The 24,537-nt window shown below is 39.0% G+C and overlaps 1 pseudogene; it reads left to right on the top strand.

Moving 5' to 3' along the window:
- The first annotated feature begins 3,914 nt into the window (after positions 1–3,914).
- On the top strand, positions 3,915–5,752 carry LOC150048348 (fructose-bisphosphate aldolase A pseudogene; annotated as a pseudogene).
- Positions 5,753–24,537: the final 18,785 nt, after the last annotated feature.

The raw sequence follows: 24,537 nt of genomic DNA, 5'->3' as shown, positions 1-24,537 counted from the left end.
GAGAGAGAGAGAGAGAGTATTCTTGGCATTGGTGATTCCTGCCTGAGCCGTTCCTGTTCTGGTTTCCCACTGAGATCTACAAGTGATCAAGAGATCAATAATTCCAAATGGTGTTTCCACGAGAGCACTTCCTCCCTCAATACGTCAAATACTCTTTCGTGAAGACAGATGGACCCAGTGCAGAGGACCTGCTTACTGAAGAGAAACCATCTTGGAAAACTTTTGACAACCAGCGGGGTGGCACGTCTGTTTCTATTTAAATGAGCTCATTATAGTTAATATTTTTGTGACTTCCAACCAGTTGTTCAATCATTTCTCAAGTATGATATGTTTTAATCAAAAATGAAACATTTTAGGACGTGGATATAGTTTAAACCCCAGTTTTAGCTATATCCTTTCTAGGACACATTTTCTTCTTTTCTTTTTTTTTTCTTAAGAGGGGAGATGATGCTTATGACTTTCTTTTGTTTGCTATAATAGATGCAAGTAAAATAATAAACATGATCCTGCTGATTTTAAGAATGACATGCTGGCTCCTTATTTACAGGTACAGGTCTCTTTTTTTCAGTAAGCTGTTTTCTGGTCTGGCTTACAGGACTGCATTTTACTGACTACTTAAAAAAAATAGTAAATCTATTTTGTCTGGTATTTTGTTGACCAAAAATAATCTAGTATATACCACTTTGGATTTTAGCAGCAAAATAATAGTTGATACTTGTAATAATAATATATGACAGTAGGCTGCAAACAAACAAAAGTCAAATGTCTACCAAAATTTTTTTGTTCTTTTTTTTATTTTTTTTATTTTTTTTATTGTAATTAGTAAAAGGGTTACATGATATTTGCCAGATAGAAGGTGCATTAATTCACATACATTGATACCCTTTCACATGTCTTGGTACCCGTTTCCCTCCCCCCCCACACCCCACACCCGTCTTGGTTTTCCCCCCTTCCCTATCAAATTTCAAATATTCAAATACAAATAAATTCAATATATCAGATAACAAAGTGAGATACTATACCAATATGAGATAACCAAGGGACAGCAAAGGAGATGAGAGACAACATAGTACATTAAGGACAATAATCATTCATTATATGGCTTTTGTTTCACTATCCTGGAGGTCCTTTCAATTAGCTTCACATTATATGTCCTTATTCTACCAAAATTTTTATCCAGACTCAGGAAATGTGAGAAAACAAGTTTGAAAGAAAAAAAATAAATCCCCTCATCACACTACAAAGTGTGATTCTGGGACCGTTTGCCACTGGTAATTGAAGGGTCCATGCAGATGTTATTAGTAAATACAAACTTAGACATTGTTATTTAAAACAGTCCAGTGCTTTCAAGAACAAGTCAGCATTTGAAGAGAAATCTGCCATGCCAAATTGACCTGAGGACATGGATCCAAATGGAATCCAGGAAAAACAGAGAGATAAAGCATGAGAAATCCTTACTGCTCACTTGCTAGCAGGAAGGAAAAGGCACATAGGAATGCCAAGACCCCTTGGGTAGTTACCTTGTGCCTGTGGATATTTGTGAAGTCGCCATCGTTCCACAGAAATGCCCTAGCAATCATCTACTCCTGGGGTCACAAACCAGCCATGGAATCTGAACTGGATTTCCTCATAAAAGGAGAAAATAAATCCACTGAGCTGGGATAATATAGCACCTGATGTGGTGGGAAATTAAGATTCACTATCAATTAGTCAACTGTCATTGAGGTACATGTATCTTATATGAGTTGGATGAAGCTAGGGTGTATGCAGAGATAGCCCTGGTTCCCAGTATGAAGGGAAGTTTGGCCTCACTTTGAGTTGACCACCCCAATGGACAGCAGTCAACCCATTGGTTTTGCATTCATCATGAAAAAAAAAGATCAATCATGAGAAGTAGAAATTGTGTCACATTTTAATGCCTTAGAAAGTATAATGATAGGGCCGGGAGCATAGCCTAGTGGTAGAGTGCCCACCTAGCATGCATAAAGCCCTGGGTTTGATTCCTCAGTACCACATACTGGAAAAAAAAAGCTGGAAGTGGTGCTGTGGCTCAAGTGTCAGAGCCCTAGCTTTGAGCAAAACGGTGTCCAACGGCAGTGCCCAGGCCCCGAGTTCAAGCCTCAGGACTGGCAAAAAAAAAGTATAATAATATCTAATGCTATTGAGTATTGGCTAAGTGCCATGATCTAGTTTAAGTAGTTTTTTTTTATGTTTGTGTATTTCTCATCCCCACATTATTCCTAAAAGTCTCCCCTCCCTTTTTTTACAGTTTAGGTAATGGGGACACAGAGAGGGTGAGTAAGTTGCCCAGACTCGCACAGTCAGCAAAATTCATAGCCAAGATTCAAACTCTCATCTTCTCAATGGCTAGACAAATAGCCTTCGTTAAATAAATTTTATTGAGTGGTATATGCTACATATTAACCAAACTCTCTAACAAAAGTTATGGAGTTTGGGGGCCAGGAGTTTAGTCTAGTGTTAGAGTACTTGTGTAGCATGCACAAAGACCCCAGTTTGATTCTTCAGTACCACAAACACAGAAAAAGCCGGAGGTAGTGCTGTGGCTCAAGTGGTAGAGTGCTAGCCCTGAGAAAGCTCAAGGACAGTGAGTGCTCAGAGGTCCTGAGTTCAAGCCATAGGACTGGCAAAAAATAATTTTTTAAGTTATGGAGTTTTAACACCTCATTCTTCCCAATAGCATTCTCTGGCATTTCAGCCTCATTTGACTTTGATATTTAGGAATATAGGATTTTTTCCCCTTTCCTTTTCTTTCCTTCCCCCCTTCTTTTTCCTTCAGGACTTCAATATGTCTGAGGTCAGAATTTTCAAATGTGATGCAAACACTCCTCAAACTGACCCCTTGATTCCAATGGCAAGTTTACCATGACTAATTAAATACCCTCTACTGTAATTCAAAGACCACATGTGGGCCCCAGCTGATATTCTTGTCTTTTGGTATGGATACTGAGACTATATAATGAGTAGTTAAAGAGCATCAACTAACTTTAGAAAGAGCAAGCATGACTCCCAGCAAAAGAACACACCCTGAAACTGGCTGTGTGCCCTCTCCCCGGGCTCTGCTTCTGGAAGCAGGGCAGTCTAGACAGTGGCGTAACAGACAGCCCAGGTGAAAGACAGACAGGTCCATGCTAGTGGTCAAATCATCCACCGATAGAGAAGCTGGATTCTTGGAGAAAGAGATGCAGTAGAAGGTCATAGTACAGGTATGAAATTTTGACTTTTCTTTCTATGTTCATCTCCTGTTAACCATGTTACCATCATATTTCCTTCTCTGAGAACGCAATGTGATGCATGGGAAGAAAAGCAGCCCAGGTACAGGCTGCGTTGTGAAAGAAATGGATGCATTAGGCCATAGAGGATGAGGCTAAATGAAAGGACTTCCAGGAGGTAGAAACAAGAGCCATATAATGTGTGATTGTTGTGCTTAATGTACTATGTTATTTCTCATCTCTTGTGTTGTCCCTTGGTTATCTCATATTGTTACAGTATCTTATCTTGTTATCTGATATTTTGTATATATGTTTATTTGAAATAGGATAGGGAAGGGGGGGAAACAAGATGAGGGGTGGTGGTGGGGGACAGAGTCATGAGAAGGGGTATCAATGTATGTGACCTAATGCACCTTCTATCTGGTGAATATAATGTAACCCTTCTAATAATTACCATAAAAATAAATTAAAAACATTTGACTAGTAATAAATGAATAGGCAAGTTAAAGGATCAAGGATCTTAAAAGATGTTGTGGTAGGTGATAGATGATGCAGACACAGACAGGCGCATGCATGCACACCTATGTAGAAGTAGACATCCCCCCCCCCACCCCAGGCACTGGACAGTCTGGGTTCTCCTGGAATGTCTCCGAGCCCAGTCTTACGTCAGTCGGCCCGCCCACCAGCCACCTGCCCCCTGCGTGCCAGGAACTTGCTGTCAACGGCACCATGCCCTACCCTTACCCAGCGCTCAGCCCGGAGCAGAAGAAGGAGCTGTCGGACATCGCTCACCGCATCGTGGCTCCGGGCAAGGGCATCCTGGCTGCGGATGAGTCCACTGGAAGCATTGCCAAGCGTCTGCAGTCCATCGGCGCGGAGAACACGGAGGAGAACCGCCGCTTCTACCGCCAGCTACTGCTGACGGCGGACGACCGGGTGAACCCCTGCATCGGAGGGGTCATCCTCTTCCACGAGACGCTCTACCAGAAGGCGGATGACGGACGCCCCTTCCCTCAAGTGATCAAATCCAAGGGTGGGGTCGTGGGCATTAAGGTCGACAAGGGCGTGGTCCCTCTGGCTGGCACCAATGGTGAGACCACCACCCAAGGATTGGATGACCTGGCCGAGAGCTGCGCCCAGTACAAGAAGGACGGGGCCGACTTTGCCAAGTGGCGTTGCGTGCTGAAGATTGGGGAACACACTCCCTCAGCCCTGGCCGTGATGGAAAATGCCAACGTTCTGGCCCGTTATGCCAGTATCTGCCAGCAGAATGGCATCGTGCCCATTGTGGAGCCTGAGATCCTCCCCGACGGGGACCACGACTTGAAGCGCTGCCAGGGTGTGACCGAGAAGGTGCTGGCCGCTGTCTACAAGGCGCTGAGTGACCACCACATCTATCTGGAAGGCACCCTGCTGAAACCCAATATGGTCACCCCCGGCCAAGCTTGCACCCACAAGTCCTCCAAAGAGGAGATTGCCATGGCCACGGTCACAGCCCTGCGCCGTACGGTGCCCGCGGCTGTCCCCGGGGTCACCTTTCTGTCTGGAGGACAGAGCGAGGAAGAGGCGACCCTCAATCTCAACGCCATCAACCAGTGTCCCTTGATGAAGCCTTGGGCCCTGACCTTTTCCTATGGCCGAGCCCTGCAGGCCTCTGCCCTGAAGGCCTGGGATGGGAAGAAGGAGAACCTGAAGGCAGCCCAGGAGGAGTACATCAAAAGAGCTCTGGCCAACAGCCTCGCCTGTCAAGGGAAGTACACTCCTAGAGGGCAGGCTGGGGCTGCAGCCAACCAGTCCCTGTTCGTCTCCAACCATGCCTACTAAAGCTAAGGTGTTTAAGCTGCCCATCGCCCCTCCCGCTCCCCCGCACCCCTGGACACTCCAAGGCGCCTGTTCCACCCACTCCCTCTTGAGAAGGGGGCCTCATCGGGACTCTAGGCTTCTCCCCATCATTCTTGCCTCCTTTGTGACTTGGTGTGTGGTATGGTCTGTGAGCCTAACTCCATCATCCCTTCCAGCTCACTGCTAATAAACACCTACTGAAGGGGGAAAAATTTTTAAAAAATAAATAAAAATAATAGACAGCAAGGATTACATATACATATGCATATATACCTACATGGGTACATATACATATATTTTTTCCCTAGATACGTTTGTCCTCTGCACTGACTTCTACTCTGAGTTTTTGTGGATCTTTCTAGATGAATGCATTTGTTCAATTTCGCCTAATTTAGAGCAAAATCGATTTGCATTTTCTTTTGTTTTGGTAAGGTGCTTTGACTGTGATAGATTTCCTGAGGATTACATACATGAGACGTGTTTAGCAAGGTCAGTACGAGGCATTTTTTTTTCTAATTCCTTCTGTCTCCTCTCCTAAAGCAGTGAACTCAGCGAGCCCAGCCCCCCACTCTGCATCTGCCCTTCTAACTCAAATCTTACAGCAAATTGGGAAATATAAAACCTTGTTGCACCTTAAGCTCAAAGGAGACAGCCAAGTGCCTGCCTGTGGGCTTGGTGATGAGAAGGAAGTATGTGGATTGCTTGCCTCATCTGGCAATGGCTGTATGCGGTGACACTGTACACCGGAGATTAAGCTGAGTGCTTGAATTTTCCTGAGCACAGGAGTCAGTGCAGGAGCCCCTGAGATCATATCATGGTGCCGTTTGTATTACTACCCTCACCTTAGCTGAACTGGATGGAAGACTACCCGATACCTGCCACGGGGGAGGCAAGCTAGATAAAAGCTTTATGGCTGGGAATAAGAATCTCAGTGTATTCAATAGGAAGGCCACAGAAATGCATAGACTCGGGGCTCAAGGAGTTTCATGGCAGAATTATTTACCCCAGAGGTGATTGCAATTACCCCTTCTTCCTGACTTTATTCCCTCCATGAAACATCCTCTCCCACAGTCTACCAATGCACCTAAGTTAAACTGGCAAGTCTGCCTCTGGTTTTCTCCTTTGTGAGTGGCAGCAGAACAGCCCTGCCCTAGGACTCTTTTATTTCTTCCTCCATCATGTTCATCAGAAAAGCTTTAGCAGCTTTCTTGCACAGAGGCTGAATTAATAAATTACAAATGCTTATTATCAGAGATTTGGGGATTTTTGACAAGTGATGTAGTTGATCACAAATGTAAGCTTGTGTCAGGGGCAAACTCATGTGTCAGGATGTAGAAGGTGGATCGGCCCTAAATTTTAAATAAATAAGCAAGCAAGCAAGTGTGATGAGCTCAAATCCATGGCAGAGCTTCTTAATATTTCCTGAGATTCTAATCAAAGGAACATCTTAACTGATCCCGGAGGGGAAAGAAAGATGGAAGGCATTGACAATGATACTCTCTCCACTTTACCTCCATGAAACTCTCACTCCTTCCTTTTTGCTGTATCTAAAAATATCTTGGCAGGTAAGGATTTGCAAGAGAATGTTATTTAGCTAAAAACAAACATCCACTGCAAAATGTGCCATGGCACATTTTTATTTAAAATTTTAACATTGATTAAATTAAAATCAAGGAAATTGACATGTAGAGGATGAAAGGAGATACAGCACCTCCAGCTTATGCCAAGTAAAAAATAAGAATTATTAATGAAGCTCGGCTTTCTTCGGCAGTGCACATTAATTATTTATGATAATAATACTCCTCAGTGCCATATTAAAGAATTTTCTTCACCCAGCTTCCCAGAAAACTCTGTCTACTTGGGGGGGGGGCCCTGGAGGGAGGGAGCTTCAACATGTTAATGTCCACAAAAGAATACATTCCTCTATGTGTATTTATTATGCTGGAAGATGAATATAGTCTTGGGTTATTAAACTGGAATGAAAAACACATCTTATTAGAACTTACATGGTGATTTTTATTCTCACTAGTTTCATATAAACTTAATGATGCAGTCTGCATTTTTAGGCTCATCTATTTTAAAATGGTGCCTGAAGCAAAAAAAAAAAGCTTCCATTAATGCCAGTTTGGTATTTCAAATACAATTTGATGTAATTTACTTCAAATATATGTGCATAGAGAAGGGTAATGCCAAATGCATTTTCTAGCTTCAAATGTGGGATTGCTCATGGCAGTGATTTGTTAAATGTAAGGTTTTTTGAAAAAGAGAAAGGGGAGAAATTTCTTTTAGTTATAAAATACTAAGAGAAATAAAGTTTATTTAGTCTTTAATGTAGGGAAAGAGAAAGAAAGCTACTGAGGTTTTTGTTTGCTTGGGGTTTTTGTTTTGTTTTGTTTTTGTTTTCCAGTCCAGGGGCTTCAACTTTAAGCCTGGGCACTGTCCCTGACCAGAGCTTTATTAATTGAGCCACAATCCCACTTCCAGCTTTTACATAGTTAATTAGTGATCAGAGTTTCAAGGACTTTACTGCTTGGGCTGGTTTTGAACCTCAATCTTCAGATAACAGCCTCCTGAGTAGCTAGGATGACATAAGTGAGCCACCAGCACCTAGCAGCTACTGAGTATTATGATAAAAAGACTGGCTTTAATTTTGTACTTTTTAAAAACATTTATGGGTCATAAGTGAATAATGATGCATCTTCTCTGATAAGATGCCAGGTCAACTAAACTCGTTGTTTTGCTGTGTTCATAGAGTATATATAGTGATATTCATGGATCTGTCAACATCAAACAGGGCAATTTGGAGAAATGTGGCTTGTGTCAGCTTGGCAGATAGATATTAAATAAATGCTTAGATTCCCCAACCTTTAAATTTGTTTTCAATGCTTTCTGTGTTTTTTTTCTTGTAGAAGAAATCTATTTTAAAATAATTTCTAGTATTATCATCTCCACAGCTGCTGCTAGAAATAAGTCAAGTCAGATTTGCATGTGTGAATCAAAAAGGGGACTTGGGATCACTGTGCCCTTTTTTCCGTTGAGGTCAGTGTATTTGCCATGTTCCCCTGCTCCAAGTTAATGGGGTATCTATCTTCACATTAGAAATGGAAGGTGCCAAATGTCAGGGACCCTCTATAATTGTCAGGAGTCCCTCCCTGACAGTGAAACTAAAGGATCAGGTTTTAATCATGACATCCCACCTCCAACACGGCAAGCCTTACTTGAGCATTTTATTTCACTGTTGCCTGTCTGAAATTGGCATTTTAAGGATCAATCATTGATATAAATTGTAAAAAAAAATCCCTTCTACTCTCAACAGGAGCTACTGTATATAATATCTGTTGACGTTTCATGGCAAAGGGAAGTTGAGTATTTTTGGACTTAGGATGCTTTTCTTCTTTCTAGTTCTTTGAAGAGAGGGTGGAACACACAATAAGAAGGAAGAGATTGACTAGGTCTCCTTCAAGCAATGGGATTAAAGACCTCTGGCCTCTTTCTTCTTCAGATTTCTGCAGGGAATTGGTATGATTTATAGAGTGATTGAGTTTGCTACAGAAGGGGAAAATAATATCCTTGCTTCTTCCCAGAGCACTGGGCAATATAAAGAACTAGCTGTGTAGGAGGGAGCGGAGTTAGGATGGTTTCTCAGCAAATGAACTGATGTGCTGGCCTTTCTTACTGAGAATGCTGGTATGTGTTTGTTTGGATTTGAATTATGAGGAGTTTGTGTGTTTCATATTATTTATATCACATGGTTGTCTTGTGTCATAAATCAGTCTTCATTGTAGAGCATATATAGTCTAGAGGTAGTAAAAGATAAGGCCGGGGTTGTACTGTTAATGGTGCTTATATTCTAGCAGAAAATCAATGTGTACAACATCCAGACTACGAGCAGTGGTAATTGCTCTACAGGCTGCTTTATGGGGTTCAAAAGGAAGTAGGTTTTTTATTGTTGTGGTCAATGAAGAATTCAGAAAGGACCAAAGGCATTCTGCTTGGATGGTATTTCATGTTCAAAGACTGAGAAGTAAGAGAAGCTAGAAGGATGAACTATTAGAGTAAGAACATAGGGCCTGTGTAAGGAGATATTAAAAAATACTCTTCCTTTTTGCAGCCCTAGTGCTTTGAAAAAAATCAAGGAAACTCAATTTTGTGTTTGTTTGTTTGTTTGTTTGTTGTAGTACTTGGCTTTGAACCCCAGAGAGTTCATGTTTGCTAGATAGATAAGCTCTTTACCACTCATTTCATATTCCTCAGCCTAACATTCAATAAATTATTATTGAATGAGTAAAAAAAATATTTAGAACCTAACTTCGGGATATTTTTTCATGTAGAGTTTCATGTTTAATCTTCATGTTACAAGTTTTTGCTGAAGGAATGGGACAAGAAACATGCTTTCTAGACAGGATTTGACAGACCTGAGAAGGGAGAAAGAATTGGAGGATAATATATTAAACCTTTATTTATTTATATATTTATTTTAGAAGTGGTCTCTCTGTGTAGAAAAGGCTGGCTTCAAACTCAAGATTCTCACGATTCATCCTCCTGAATGCTGGACTCTAGTCATGTACAAACAGGCTAAGCACAAATGACACTTTTAATAGGGCAAATATAATGAGAACAGGGAGGTTAAGGTGAGGTTGAGAATCCCTTTCAGAACCACAGTCATCAGAAATTGTAAATAACTGATGTGAAAAGCAAGAAAAAGACCTTTTAGATTTTGAGCTTGGGTGATAGTTAATAAAGGTATGTCCATAGAAGTTGATTTGATGTTATAGGAGTGTATGCATGCATAGCATTATTTCTTCAATATCAAGTCCTTCAAACGTGCTCTATAAGAACTTGTCTTCCTATGTTCTTTCCACTTGGCTATCTGTGGAGGAATATGACTTAAATTTTCCTCCCCAGGAGAAAGTGATATGTCTGCATTGATTTATTCTAACTTATATAGATTCACATAGATTACCCCAAATATGACTTTATAATTAATATATGTAATATATATAACTGTATATCTAATTATATGTAAGTATCTATATATGTAAAAAAATATCTAACTATATACATTCAAAGTAAAACACACACACACACACACACACACACACACACACACACACACACACATACACGTATTCAAAGTAACTAGATTTGGGGGTATAGTCCAAACCAATAACAAATCAAGTTAATTTATCCCTTGAACAAGGAAACTAAACTCCATTACAATTCCCAAATAAATGGAAAAATGAAGTTAGTGATTCAATTTAAGTTGTTAACTAATTATATCACCTGCTTTAATGGATTTTTCTCATAGATGATTTGACCTCTCCAGTCTGGCTTTCCAACAGAGTGATCTGGAGAAGTTTCCAGAATTGCCCATCCTCTAACACCACTCTTTGACATTCTGCTTCAATGCCTGGGAGAGCCCAGCTTTGAGAAAAGAGACACAGTTCCTCCCCACCCCAGTCATACTGTACTATGACAAAATTATGCATCCCTGACTGTTTTAGTTCCTTATCAGACTACTTTCATGTATTTACTTTTGAATTTTTCATTTAAATGGGCTTGGACTGGGTTTGGCACTCTTGGTGAACTTGTTTGGATAATTGAATCTGCTGAATACAGACATAGGTAATGCAAATTATCCCCGTGGACCCATTGTAACTACTGAAAATTAAAACCGAGTTTTCATTCCCACTTTTGTTAAGAAAGGACTTTTCCATTCAAGATCAGTATAATTAGTTATTATTGTTGTTGTTATTTTAAATTCAAAGAGTACATTGTGTGTTCGTTCCCGTTTAATTGCATTTTGCCATGTTTTGTGTGCAAGTGCGAGTTGTAAAATTATGGATTTACTAACTCTGTTATCTGCTGAGGTTGTGAGCTTGCTGGGATTGCTAGCATCTGCAGACTTAACAAGAATGCCTTCACCACCCTGATACAAATCTCCAATTAAAAAGGTGAAAAGAATGGGGCAGAAAATACTAAATGTGCAGTGTGTTCGTCTGTTTTCTGTAACTATAATAAAATACCTCAGGCAAGTTAGCTTTACAAAGAAAATAGTTTTACTTAGCTCTGAGCTCTGGAGGTGTAAGCATATGACTGGCATCAGTTCAGCTTCGGTAAGGACATTCGTGAGCTAATGTAATAATAATTGGAGCAGGTGGGGCTGGAAGAAATCGCATCTTCTGACAATCAACCAGAGAGCTGGGTTTCCCAGACTTGTTTTTTATGTTTATTCTCTTAAAAGAACTAGCCAATGGTTCTACGAGAATTACTGCAATCCTTTCTGAGGACATTCCCCTGATGACCTATTGGCTTCTACTGGTCCTTGCCTCTTAAAAGTTCAAGTGCTTCCTAAGGGAATCGAAAGGAGTGATGGAAAAGAGGACCAAAGCCCAATACATAGGGAAGCAGCATAAAGATAATCAAGGGAGAGAGGGAAGAGGGGGCTTAAAGAGATTATAATAGAGGCAAGGAACTTTCCCCCAATACACTCTATGCTAATACAGATATTTTACAGGAATCTCCCCTGTAGTACACTATTAATAAATCTGATTTTTTTTTTAAAAAAGAGTTTTACCAGCTACTGGTGTCTGGTGCCTGTAATCCTAGCTGTTCATTAGGCTGAGATCTGAGGACCATGGCTCAAAGCCAGCTGGGACAGGATGGTCCATGAGACTCTTATCTCCAATTAACCACCAGAAAACCAGAAGTGGAGCTGTGGCTCAAAGTGGTAGAGCATTAACCTTAAGCAAAAGAGCTCAGGGGCAATGCCTGGCACCTGAGACCAAGACCCATGACTTAACAAAATAAAAAATTCGTACCACCTCCTAATATCACCACCTTAGGGGTTCAACTTTCAACCTATCAGTCCTGGGGAGGGGGGGGGACAGGAAACACACAGCAGAACTATAACAAGAAGTCACTAGAAATCATTAGCAAATACATTACATGATTAGTCAGTACACTTTCACTAGCACCTTGTCATTAACATGTTAGCTTCCAATATGTATTAACACATCTTGTCAAGAAATACTTTACGAGATTCTTTGGCATGCACATTACTAGAATACAGAAATTTTATATCTACCATGTTTTCATTTTGTAAACCCATTGAAGAGGACATGTGTCTGTCTTCTAAATGATTGTTTTTAATATCCAAATCGAAAACTGGCTTGAAAATTCTGTCATGAAGGACATAATCTTTCAGTGGTAAGAAGAGGGACTAGTAGTCTTCATTTCAACTCTACTTTCATAGACAATCTCTCCAGGTCTTCCAACAGTTAAATTAGTAAAGAGACAGTTTATAGTCATGCACCAGTGTGTGAAACTCTTTTCTTTGTACCTAGACAAAGACCAGACTCCAACCCAAACCCACTTGGGTCCATGTCCCTTCCATTGGCTGAACCAGAATTCATCTACAAATCATCCAATAAAATGAGTACCTTATTTAACTACTATTCCCACTCAATGAAAAGACACTAAGAAATTCAGTCTTTTCACCACAATGCATTCTTTTTCATACATTTTTGTTAATTATGTCTAAACATCTCTATTGCAAAAATATACTTATGGTTTTCACCAAATATTGGTAAACTGTAGCTTGCTAACCAAATCTAACCCAGAACATGATTTTGTAAGGTATTAGCAAAAAACAAAACGCATTATTTTTTTTTTGCTATTTTGGGGTGGTTGTTTTGTATTTTTTTTTCCTTTTTGACCTGCAAAGTCTATGAGCTATCAGGCCTATTGCAAAACATTTGCTGCCAGATTTAGACAAAATCAATCAAGAAACAATCACAAATTTATTGAAATTTGTTGATAACTTGTATTTTACTGCTGTTTTTCCCTTTAGGGAAAACATTGAGTTAGTCTGTATCACCTCGTTAACATTGAGCAGCACACTGAAAACAACCCAATATATTCAGAGCTTGTTTAAGACATAGAGAGAGACTCAAAACCGTAGGTCGTCGGGAGCCCAAGGTCTCTGCCTCCTGGTCCTCTGAGCAGCCCTGTTGGGCATTCATTTGATGTGAATTAGTCAACAAAGCAAATGAGAGATCTTGCCATGAAACAGCATCCTTTCTCCATGGTTACCGAGACAGTCTCCAAAGAAGCTAATCAGCCATATTAGAATGAAGATGACAGAAATCATTGATGTAAATAAGCAAAATAAAAGAAGGATCAAAGTTCCTCTTGCCCCATGACAATTCACAATGTTTTGCCTAAGCCCCTATAGCCCTAAGGGGTTAAAAAAAATAAATGAAGGGAAGATAGAAACTATAAAATAGACATTGATATACATTAATTAGAAGGGATTCTGCTATTCCCTACATATATATGTTCGCTACTCTCCAGTGATGCCACACATTTCCTGCTGAACCCTTGGCTTAAAGTAAGGACAGAAAGTACGCAGGCTGCCCCTCCATCTTAAGGAGTTAAAATACATCTCCTTTCTGATATATCCACTGATTTGGGACTCATCTTTTGACGAAGTATATATGCTGATGAAAAGCTGCTTTCGTTTCAGAGAGACTGCTAATTGTTTGATTATACAGGTCTTCACATTAATGAAGCACTATTCCATGGGTTCGGAGCATGGCGTGCAACCAAATTACCACCCCAGCACTCATGCTGTGAAATCTGATTATTCATTAGCCAGTCAGTGAGTGGTACCAACATCTTTTCTTTTTTTCAAACCATCAAATGAGAATGACTGCTGTTGTTTACCACCATCTCCCTCTCTCCCCACCCCGACTACAACTTTAAGAATATGAAGATTTGAATTGGTTATTTTGGGGGGGAGGGGAATGTCAGGGAGGGGTTTCCATAGGAGCTGTCGTATATCTAGTGTGGTATATGTTACAACAAACAGGAAGCCATATGGATTGGTATTTTCTGTAAAAACTGATCACACTGCTCATATTATCAACCTTCACGTGCAATCTGTCCTCAGCCTCCTGGAAGCAAGCCTTCAACCACTAAATATGATTGTTTGAGTGCAAAAAAAAATGGAATGTTACCATCTCAGGACTTCTTAAATGAGAATCACTATAAGGCAAATGTTGAAAGTTAAAGAGGAGAAGGAGGTCGTGTGTGTGTGTGTGTGTGTGTGTGTGTGTGTGTGTGTGTGCATGCATGTGCACGCGGTATGCATTGCCTTGTTAGTTGGTTCTCTTATGTGTTTATAGTAAGGACTTTCATTTCCACAAATAAAAACAAGGAATTCATAAGAGGACATAATTGCCACATTAATTTGCTTAACTCATTTTAGCTTTTTTTTTCTTAAATGAACAAAATGTTTGCTTCATTTCCTGAAAAATAAAGATTACATCCTTTCTCTCTAAAATCAGAACTGATTGGGGGACTCAGCATGACAAGCTTTAAGACTTCATCTCCATATCTTTCCATGCCACCTCAAACAGTCAGTCAGTCAAAAAGGAATTCACCTATAACTGTTCTATTTATAACGGGGGCTGGATGGATTTCCAAACCCAGTGATAGAAATCCCTGCCTCTGGACCCAGAAAAGATACTGACACTTTGGCAAATGGGATTATCTCTAATGAGATTACACACAAAGTGATTAAGATGTGACTTGACACTCCCCCAGAGAGACAAAGAGGTTCCTAAAGAAGCAGACACAGAAATGGATGAAGGAGAAGAGCCAGAGCTAGTGTCAAGGAAAGCTCCTGTTTCCACGAAAACCAGGGACCAACTTTATTCCCTCGCCCTTGTGCACATGCACACACAAAATAAAAGCTTGTCATCATCACAGAGAGTCTCGGAAGAAATGAAAATGGACACAAAACCTATTCCAGAAAACCTTTAATGAGAGAACATTAACAAGCTTGTTTCCCCATGGGAAAGCATTTTTCCAATAACTTTTTGCCTTATCTGCTTCCCACATGAAGACTGCCTGAAGAAATCCTCTCAAAAGAATTTCCTCACATTGAATCATGTTCTTTTATTGCTTAAAGGAAACAGAGATGTTTAATCCAGTGTATTCATTTTATGAATTAAAAAAAAAACTAAGATTTGGGGATTCAGAGCCTTAGGGTCATATTGCTTTTTTAAAAATACAGAGCGATATGTAGTTCCTAGAACACAAGTCCTTGCTATCTGGCTAGGAAGGTAATAAATAAAACAAAGCTAAAATGATAGTATGCCCAACTGACAAAAATAAAAGACAAAGGCTCACATCTATAATCCTAGTTATTCAAGAGACTGAGATGTGAAGATCACAGTTTTAAGCCACCCTAGGCAGAAGAAGCTGAGATTCTTATATCCAATTAACAAGAAAGAAATATGGAGGAAAAAAAAACCTGGAAGAAAGTAGAAGTATGGCTCATGTGGTAAGGTATCAGACTTGAGGGAAAAAAAAAATCTAAGCAAGAATGAAAGGCTCTGTGTTCAAGTCCTTGTCCCAGCACAAATAAAATAAGGTGAAAAGACAAAAACAGTCAAAATGGTAAAGGGCCTATATCTGTGCCAAAAAAAATCCTTTTAAAATAAAAACAAAACACTAAGTCCATCACTGGGTTTCAACAGTTTCTCTGAGGCTGCTATAGGGTACTATATTTCTTTACAATCTGGAACACTTCATTATCTTCAGAGTCCCACAGGTCATGAATCAATTCTAGAAGAAAGCGACTAGTACACTCACAGTCCCCACCACATATTAGAATTTGGTGGGAAGGAGTGGTGGTAAAAATTCCCAAGTATGGCTTTAGTTTCTATTCTCTGCTTGTTATGTGACCTTTTGAAACTCTTTCATCTAAAGATACTAAATGAATCTATTATTACTTACTTGTCTCAATAGGGTATTGTGAAATGTCACTAATTAATGTTTATAAAGCACTTTGAGACTTTCAAATGAAAAGTTGTTCATACAATAATTAGGAGTATTAGCATTGTTATTAACATAATAACATTACTTGCCAGCTTTATTACTTGTTCTCTAGATTTCTTTTTTCTTTCATTCATTCATTCTTCCTTTTTGCTAAACAAGATAGTACCCATGATTTCCTTGGTGAACTCTTTCTTCTTTCCTTTTCCTCATCTTTCTTTTAGAGTTGGCCTTCCCACAGAGGATTTCTGCATATCTCAGTCAGTATATGTCAAGAAACCATCCGATTAGATACATTCATATCCTAATTAAATTATTTCCAAGATTTCTCTCAATGGATCACACTCTGGCTAAGGATAGTGGATGTAAATCAATATTGGACACAACCCTCTTTATAAAGTTAGCCAATACAAATTATAAGGCTGTTTTGGGGGAAGCTGCAGAGACACCTATTACAAACAATTTCACGTGGAATAATTAGTATATATTTGATTTAGTCCTAGCAGAGGATCATAATACCTCAATAGCTATGTACATATGACCTTATAAAATGATGCCAATCATAATGAACTACAAGATAAGGAAAAAAGAGGAAATTTTTTCTTTTGTTTTTTAATATATTTTTTATTGTAATTAATAAAAGGGTTACATGATATTTGCCAGATAGAAGGTGCGTTAATTCACATACATTGATACTCTTTCACATGTCTTGGTACCCATTACCCTCCCTCCACCCCCCCCACCCCCCCAACCCCCGTCTTGGTTTTCCCCCCTTCCCTATCAAATTTAAAATAACCAAATACAAATAAATTCAATATATCAAATAACAAAGTGAGATACTGTAACAATATGAGATACCCAAGGGACAGCAAAGGAGATGAGAGATAACATAGTACATTAAGGACAACAATCATTCGTTATATGGCTTTTGTTTCAATATCCTGGAGGTCCTTCAATTTGCTTCATAATATATGGCCTTATGTATCAAGATTTTGCTCGATTGCAGATCTCTGCTAGTAGAGCCCAAGGTTTCTACTGATTATGATGAATGAGGGAAACCACTGAGCCTAAGTTCCTTTGAGTCTGGCTTACTTCACTTAATATGATTTTTTCTAAGTCTTTCCATTCCCTTACAAATGGGGTCTGACTGGACCAGATACAAGTTTTCCCTCAGGGCAGGAACTGTTCTATTGTCTGATACATATTAGAAACTCAACAAATATGAAATTATTAAATTAAAGTACCCAACAATGGACAGTATTTTTTCATATATTTTTATTGTAATTAATAGAAGGGTTACATTATATTCACCAGATAGAAGGTGATTTACTTCACAAACATTGATATCCTTTCTTATGTCTTTGTCCCCATTTTCCTCCTCTTAGCCCCTTACCTCATCTTGTTTTTCCCCCTTCCCTATCCTATTTCAAATAACCAAATAAACATATATACAATATATCAAATAACAAGGTAAAATACTGTAACCATATGAGATAACCAACAGGCAGCAAAAGAAATGAGAGATAACATAGAGAGATAACATTAAGGACAACAATCATTCATTATAGGGTTTTTGTTTCTATATCCTGAGGTCCTTTCATTTAGCGTCATACTATATGGCCTTATATTTCTAGGTTTTGCTCTATTGTAAATCTCTGCTAGGAGAGCCCAAGGTTTCTACTGATTATGACAAATGAGGGAAACCATTGAGCCTATGTTCCTTTGAGTCTGGCTTACTTAACTTAATATGATTTTTTCTAAGTCTTTCCATTCCCTTACAAATGGGGTGATGTTGTTCTTTCTGACAGCAGTGTAGAATTCCATTGTATATAAATACCACATCATGTTGATCCACTCATCAACTGGTGGGCATCTGGGTTGGTTCCATATCTTTGCTATGGTAAATAGTACTGCAATGAACATTGTTGTGCTAGTGGCTTTAGTATGTCCTTGTTTCTAGATGATTGGGTAAATGCCAAGTAGTGGGATTGCTGGGTTATAGGGGAGCTCTACGTTTAGTCTTTTGAGGAACTGCCATATTGCCTTCCATAGTGGTTGAACAAGTTTGCACTCCCATCAACAGTGTAGTAGTGATCCCTCAGGCCACATCCCCTCCAGCATCTGCTGTTATTAGATTTCTTGATCATGGACATTCTAACTGGAGTGAGCTGGAATCTTAGAGTTGTTTTGATCTGCATTTCTTTTATGGCCAGAGATGTTGAGCATTTCTTCATGTGTCTGTAGGCCATTATTTCTTCTTCAGAGAAGACTCTCTTTAAGTCTTTGGCCCATCTTTTAATGGGATGGTTGCTTCTTTGGAGATTAGTTTTGGAGGGATTCAATTTTTTGAGCTGTTATGTTTTAGATATGAGGCCTTTGTCTGTTGTATGTTTAGTGAAGATCTTCTTCTGGCTTTCTAGTTAATTTGCTAGCTATGTCCTTTGCCATACAGAAGTTCTGCAGTTTAATGCAGTCCCACTTATCCAGACTTTCTCTGATTTGTTGTGTTTCTTGGTCCTTATTAAGAAAGTTTCAGTCTATGCCAAGGAGACCTAGTGTATCTCCTATTACTTCTGATAAAGTTTTCAGTGTATCTGAAAACTCCAGGTCCTTAATCCATTTGGAGTTAATCTTGGTGCAGGGTGACAAAGAAGGATCCAACTTTAGTTTTCTGCAGGTGCTTAACCAGTTCTGCCAGCACCACTTGTTGAAGAGGCTGTCTTTCTTCTCTTCTATGTTTTTGGCTCCCTTATCAAAGACTAGGTGACCATAGGTTTGTGGGTTAATATCTGGGTCTTCAGTTCTATTCTTTTGGTCTTTAGGCCTGTTCTTGTGCCAGTACCAAGCTGTTTTAGTCATGATAGCTCTGTAATACAGTCTAAAGTTTGGAATTGAAATTCCTCCTGTGCTGTTCTTTCTGCTCAAAAGTGTTTTTGCTCTACGGGCTCTTTTCTTATTCCATATGAAATTTTGGATGGCCTCTTCTATTTCTTCAAAGAATGACATTGGGATATTGGTGGGTATTGCATTGAATTTGTAGATAGCCCTCGGCAAGACTGCCATTCTTACAATGTTAATTCTTTCAATTCAGAAGCATGGGAGGTTTTTCCATTTCCTCAGCTCTGCTTTGATTTCCTTTTTCAGGGTTTTAAAGTTTTCATCAAAAAGGTCCTTTACATTCTTAGTTAAGTTAATCTTAGGTACTTTATTTTCTTTGAGGCTATTTCAAAAGGAGTTCCTTTCCTGATTGTTGCCTCATTCCTCTCATTGTTGCCATATAGGAAGCAAGTTGATTTTTGAGGGTTAATTTTATACCCTGCTACCTTGCCAAAGTTTTGAACCTGCTCAAGCAGCTTTGGAGTGGAGTCTATAGGGTTCTTTAAATACAGAATCATGTCATCTGCCAAGAGGGAAAGTTTCACTTCCTCTTTCCCTATTTGGATCCCCTTTTCGCTTGCCTCTTGCCTTATTACTCTGGTTAGAAATTCTAATATGATGTTGAAGAGGAGTGGAGAGAGTGAGCATCCTTGTCTCATTCCTGATTTTAGAGGAAATGGCTTTAGCTTTTTGCCATTAAGTATAATGCTAGCTGTGTGTTTGTCATACACAGCTTTTATTATACTGAGGAATATTCCATGGATTCCTAGTTTCTCCAGAGCTTTTAGTATAAAAGGGTATTGGATCTTAGACAGTATTTTCTACAAAATACTACCACCAGCTTAAGCAGTAGGCCCTTGCATCATAGCTATTGAAAGTTCTGACTGAGTAGCTAATCACACACACACACAAAAAATCCTGTGGAAATTACTGCCTAAGAAATCTAGTGAGACCACTTGTGGAGGTACTCACTTGTCCAGGGAAAGTCTTTTGAAAGGGTTTACTCTTTCAAAGACTACAGGCTGAAATAGGTAGTTTGGACAATTCTGGTAAACCACCCTTTCAGCATCTTTCCTATTGTCCAAATGAAACATTTAGTTTTCTTTATAATGACTCTAATCTCTCTAGCAGCCACACTTTGCCTTGGCCCCAACTTTATGGGTATTTCTTTATGGGTTTGTTTTCCACACAGGGTACAAGGTGATGATGAGATTCAGGGTGGATATTACAAATTCATAGTGGTACTTTCCTCCCTCCATTAATCACTCTATGAACATGTTCATGCCAGACAGCCTCAGAGGTGTGCTTTCCAGATCTCTTAGGCATTTCTTAAGCCAATCAAGATCAAGGTCAAGATTAACCATCTTGAAAGTAATTCCCATAGATAACTTAAAATTCACTTGCCAGTTTTTGGTCTTAAAGGGAAGCTAACTCAACTTGCACTTGATCTATTCCCACCTCAGTATAGAGAGGCAGAATATACTCTTGGATAGTGAGAGACATGTTTGATTCAGTCAAACAGCTTCAGATTTCCTACATGTTCATTCCATTTACTCATTTCCATAGCTTAGTCTTCATGTGAATTCTCACACAGGACTCAAGACGTTCATTGTGTTAAAATGTATAGGATGGATCTTTAGAGGTTAAAAGGCTAGGACATGGAAATTCTCTATATCCAAACTACACACATCTGTATATCATGGATTGCAATTCAATGAATGTGAGTTCCTAGTTGAAAAATGAGAAACCTGAGAACCAGAGAGATAGACTTATTTATGCCATATTTATTTATGTCACAGAACATCTGGATCTCATGTTACAAACCGCAATTCCAGATAAGCCTCATTCCACTACATATGTGGACTTAAATCTTTCTAATGGACAACTCCACAGCCATGGGAAACCAGCAGCTTTTGTTTCCAGACCAATGTTTCTAGAATCACTAGAGAAGTATTAGAAACCTGGTTCTCCCTTTGCCTGCTGTGTAATCCTAGACAAGTCAGGAAAGTGCCTCATTTTCCTTCCTACAAAATAAATTATCTATAATCTATTTCCCCCTAAGATAGTCTTTTGGGTTAAGGACTCCTAGAGCCAACTTGGTAACAGAAGTGTCTTTGTTTATTAGAAGACAGTAATTTAGCACCTTCCTTCCATTCCATGGAAATAGCATTAAGGGAAATGGATCCGTAAACATTGATAAATGGATATAATAAAATAAGCAAACATCTTGAATGGTGTTTGCAAAGAATTAGGAATAGTGCAGAAACTACTTTTGCTAGGTTGATATCAGAAGAAATCAGAACAAAATTATATAGATTGTATCATCTCAATATGTATGTGGTCTGTAATTCATTCTACAGTGAAATAATGGTTATCTGTTGTATATGGGGGATCACCAATTCATTTTGATTTTTTTCTTTAAGCTTTATTTCCATCTTTAAAAAAATACATTTTTAGGGAAATAATATTTATTACAATAAAAATATGTTTAAAAAACACCCATTCCCAGCCAACAGCTGGGCACAGTGGTATCTTACTTGACATTCCATCTATGAAGGAAATGTAAATCAGAAGATAGTGGTCCAGGTCAACCCAGGCAAAAAAGCAGGATCCTTTCAAAATAAGCACTGGAAATAGGGCTGGAGATAGGGCTTAGTGGTAGAATGTCTACTTACTGCTCTACTCTCTTTCTTTCATACACACACACACACACACACACACACACACACACACACACACACACACACACACAGAGGTGGGGGAGCTTTAGCTGACAAATGAAAAGTTTTACAAAAGGTAGGCACTATATAACCATATAATTCTTAGCAATCAATTTAAATCCCTATGTAAATCTCTAAGCCACTTGATAGATAATAAATGAAGACAGATTAATTTGGTCAACTTTATGGCCAGAAAGCATCAGGTTCCAGCTTTCCCCTCATGTTATTTGCCAGGCCTGCAACACTGGAGCCCTTTCCCCAGCCAAGCATTACTCATTAGCTCAAATTTCCAAACTGAAGATACAGTCTACCTGGGGCTCAACTCAGTACAATAAACTCAGAGGACACAGAATGATGACTCAGACAGAGTACACATAGAAGAAAGTGGGCTATGAAGTTGAAAAGACAGCATGAGTAGATTCTTCATTTCCAGCTCTCTTTCCCTCCAGTCACTCCCTGTAGTAAGTTTAGTCATCATTATTGCATTAAGTCATGGTTTTCCTGCCAGTGACTTGTCTCTCTCTCTCTTCCTGTACTTCACATTCTAGTGTCTTGAGATGCATCTTCCTTAAGCTCAACTCTGATGATATTGTTTCTCTAGCTACACATCTTCATTGACTTCCCACTGCTTTGCAATAATAACTAGCTTCCTATAATAACTTGAAAGGCCTGATTCTTTCATTCCATCTTGCTCCTTTTGTTTATTTCAAAAGCAATTTTAGTGGGCGAACCCTACACAGGGCACCAGTTTAGATGTTAGGGATGAGTCCCATGCTCAAGAAGGGTTGGCTAGCCCAAGGTGAAAAGAGAAGAGCTAATTCAAAAGTGACTAAAGAGAAAAATTATAGAGGAATTATGGTTAATCCGTATAAAATTTCATGTATTAAAATGATTGCTATGTTGCTGTGTCTCACATAGGCTTCATTTTTCATCCTGCTGAATCTTCCAATCTACCCTTCCAACCTACCCTTTTCCTGTCTTTGAAATCCTCTTATCCTCTTTCTTTCACCACCAAACTCAAGTGTAATCTCTTTGGTGAAACCTCCCCTATTGCAAACCTGGAGAACTTGACAGTGTTTTTGAAACATGGCTCAGTTTGGGATTTTAGATTTATGGAAGAATTGCTTATTTAATATCTGTCTTTCTCACATTATACAATACATAGGTTCTCTTTGAGATCAGGAATCTTGTGTTTCTTGTTCTCTGTATCATGAGTCACAAACAGGGACAGGTACAGAGCTGGTATTCAGTAAATGTTTATAGATGAAAAAAGTAAACCTTCCTATTTTTCCCTATTCCCTGTGTCTGGCCCTAGAGGGAACAATGACTAACTTGCTAATAAACAGATTATGTGAAATTCCTGGTACATGGTAAGTATTTACAAAATTCTGATTAAGGAAAATCAGATGTTTCCAAAGTAACATCAATAGCACAAATCAAAATAGCAACACATGTTGAAATATGTCTTCCCTATCAGACAGTAGGCTTTCTTAGGAAGGAGGGAGGGAACAAGAGAAGGAAGGAAGGAAGGAAGGAAGGAAGGAAGGAAGGAAGGAAGGAAGGAAGGAAGGAAAGATAAGAAGAAGGAAGAACAGAAAGAGGAAGGGATAAAGGAAGAATTTAACTTCTTCCTAGAAGTTGAGATGGTCCATTACCTACTATTGAGTTTACCATGGGAGAGCTATTTTAAGCCTCAAAGGGAATCTATCCTGTTGGGGTGAGGGAGGAATGGAAATCTAGGAAGAAAGAAGCAATGCTTTTCCTGAAGTAGGGAGGTGGCTGAAGCCTAGTAGAAATTTGGATTATTTTTCTCCAGGTTGTTTGGGAAAAATTATCAACGGCTGACATTTAAAAGAAATGAAATCTGATGAGGCAGAGTAAATGCAGTGTGAATGATTTGCTTTTCCTCATAACTGAGTGAATAAACATGATTATTTACTTAATAAAGAATTCTTTGATGTTCCCAAAACAATCCTATTAGTTTAATAAATGGTTGAAAAATTATGATTTATCCAAGCTTGGTTAGTAAATATACTGTGCAGCCTCTGTCCATTTATCATTGATTTCCATATGTTTGTTCAGACAGCTGAGTTCTTTCTTTTCCTGTGAATGCTGCATTTGCGGGAAAATCAGGATTGAATTTAAAACATGAAATTATCATTATAAACCTCCAAGGTAAATACTACAGACTCATTTACTCATATGCTGAAGAATCAGAGCCAACCTCCAGTAACGGGAACTTTGTCTTGTTTTCTCTGCCTATTGGCTAAGAGAAAGCTGAGGTAGGATATATCATCACTCTAATTTCAGTGCCAAATTTGGAGAAGACAAGAAAAAGAATTGGTGCTTTGGGCCAGGCACCAGTGGATTCACTCTTGTAATCTTAGCTGCTTAGAAGCTAAGATCTAAGGATCACAGTTCAAAGCCAACCGGGGCAGGAAAGCCTGTGAGACTCAGCCTCATATCCAATTAACCACCAAAAAACAAAAAGTTGGAAGTGGAGCTGTGGCTCAAGTGATAGAGCACTAGGCCTGATTTTAAAACTCAGAGACAATAGTCAGGCCCTGAGTTCAAGACCCAGGATAGACATAAGAGATAATCCCAGCAATCTCTTGGGTCCAAACCACTCAGCTAAGCTTCTTCCAAATTTCTGACCTAAAGAAACTTTAATATAATCAATTTTCGTTAGTTTAAGCTATCTTGTTGGTTTGCAGAGGGGGTATAATGTTTTAGACAGCAATAGATAACAAATTCAGTCAGACTGGGATAAAATAACAGAATGATCACAAAATCAAAGTCCTAGGAAATGGAAAGCAAGAAAAAAAATGTGGTTCCTAGTCTTTGAAACAAAAATTAGAATCACACTGTTTATTCTACTTTATATATAGCTTTCTACAACTGAAAGCTTGGGTGGATAGAAATTAATTTTTGTGAATCGTATTTCTGGCTATGCAGGAAATATTAATAGAATTGTGGTTCCGGCTGGACTAGACATAAACTGACACTTTATTTGAAAATTAAAA

This window comes from Megascapheus bottae, chromosome 22, assembly GCF_031878675.1.
Source record: "Megascapheus bottae isolate mThoBot1 chromosome 22, mThoBot2.hap1, whole genome shotgun sequence".
Lineage (NCBI taxonomy): Eukaryota > Metazoa > Chordata > Mammalia > Rodentia > Geomyidae > Megascapheus > Megascapheus bottae.
Note: the sequence above shows the minus strand (reverse complement) of the source record. Positions and strands in the feature narration are given on the sequence as shown.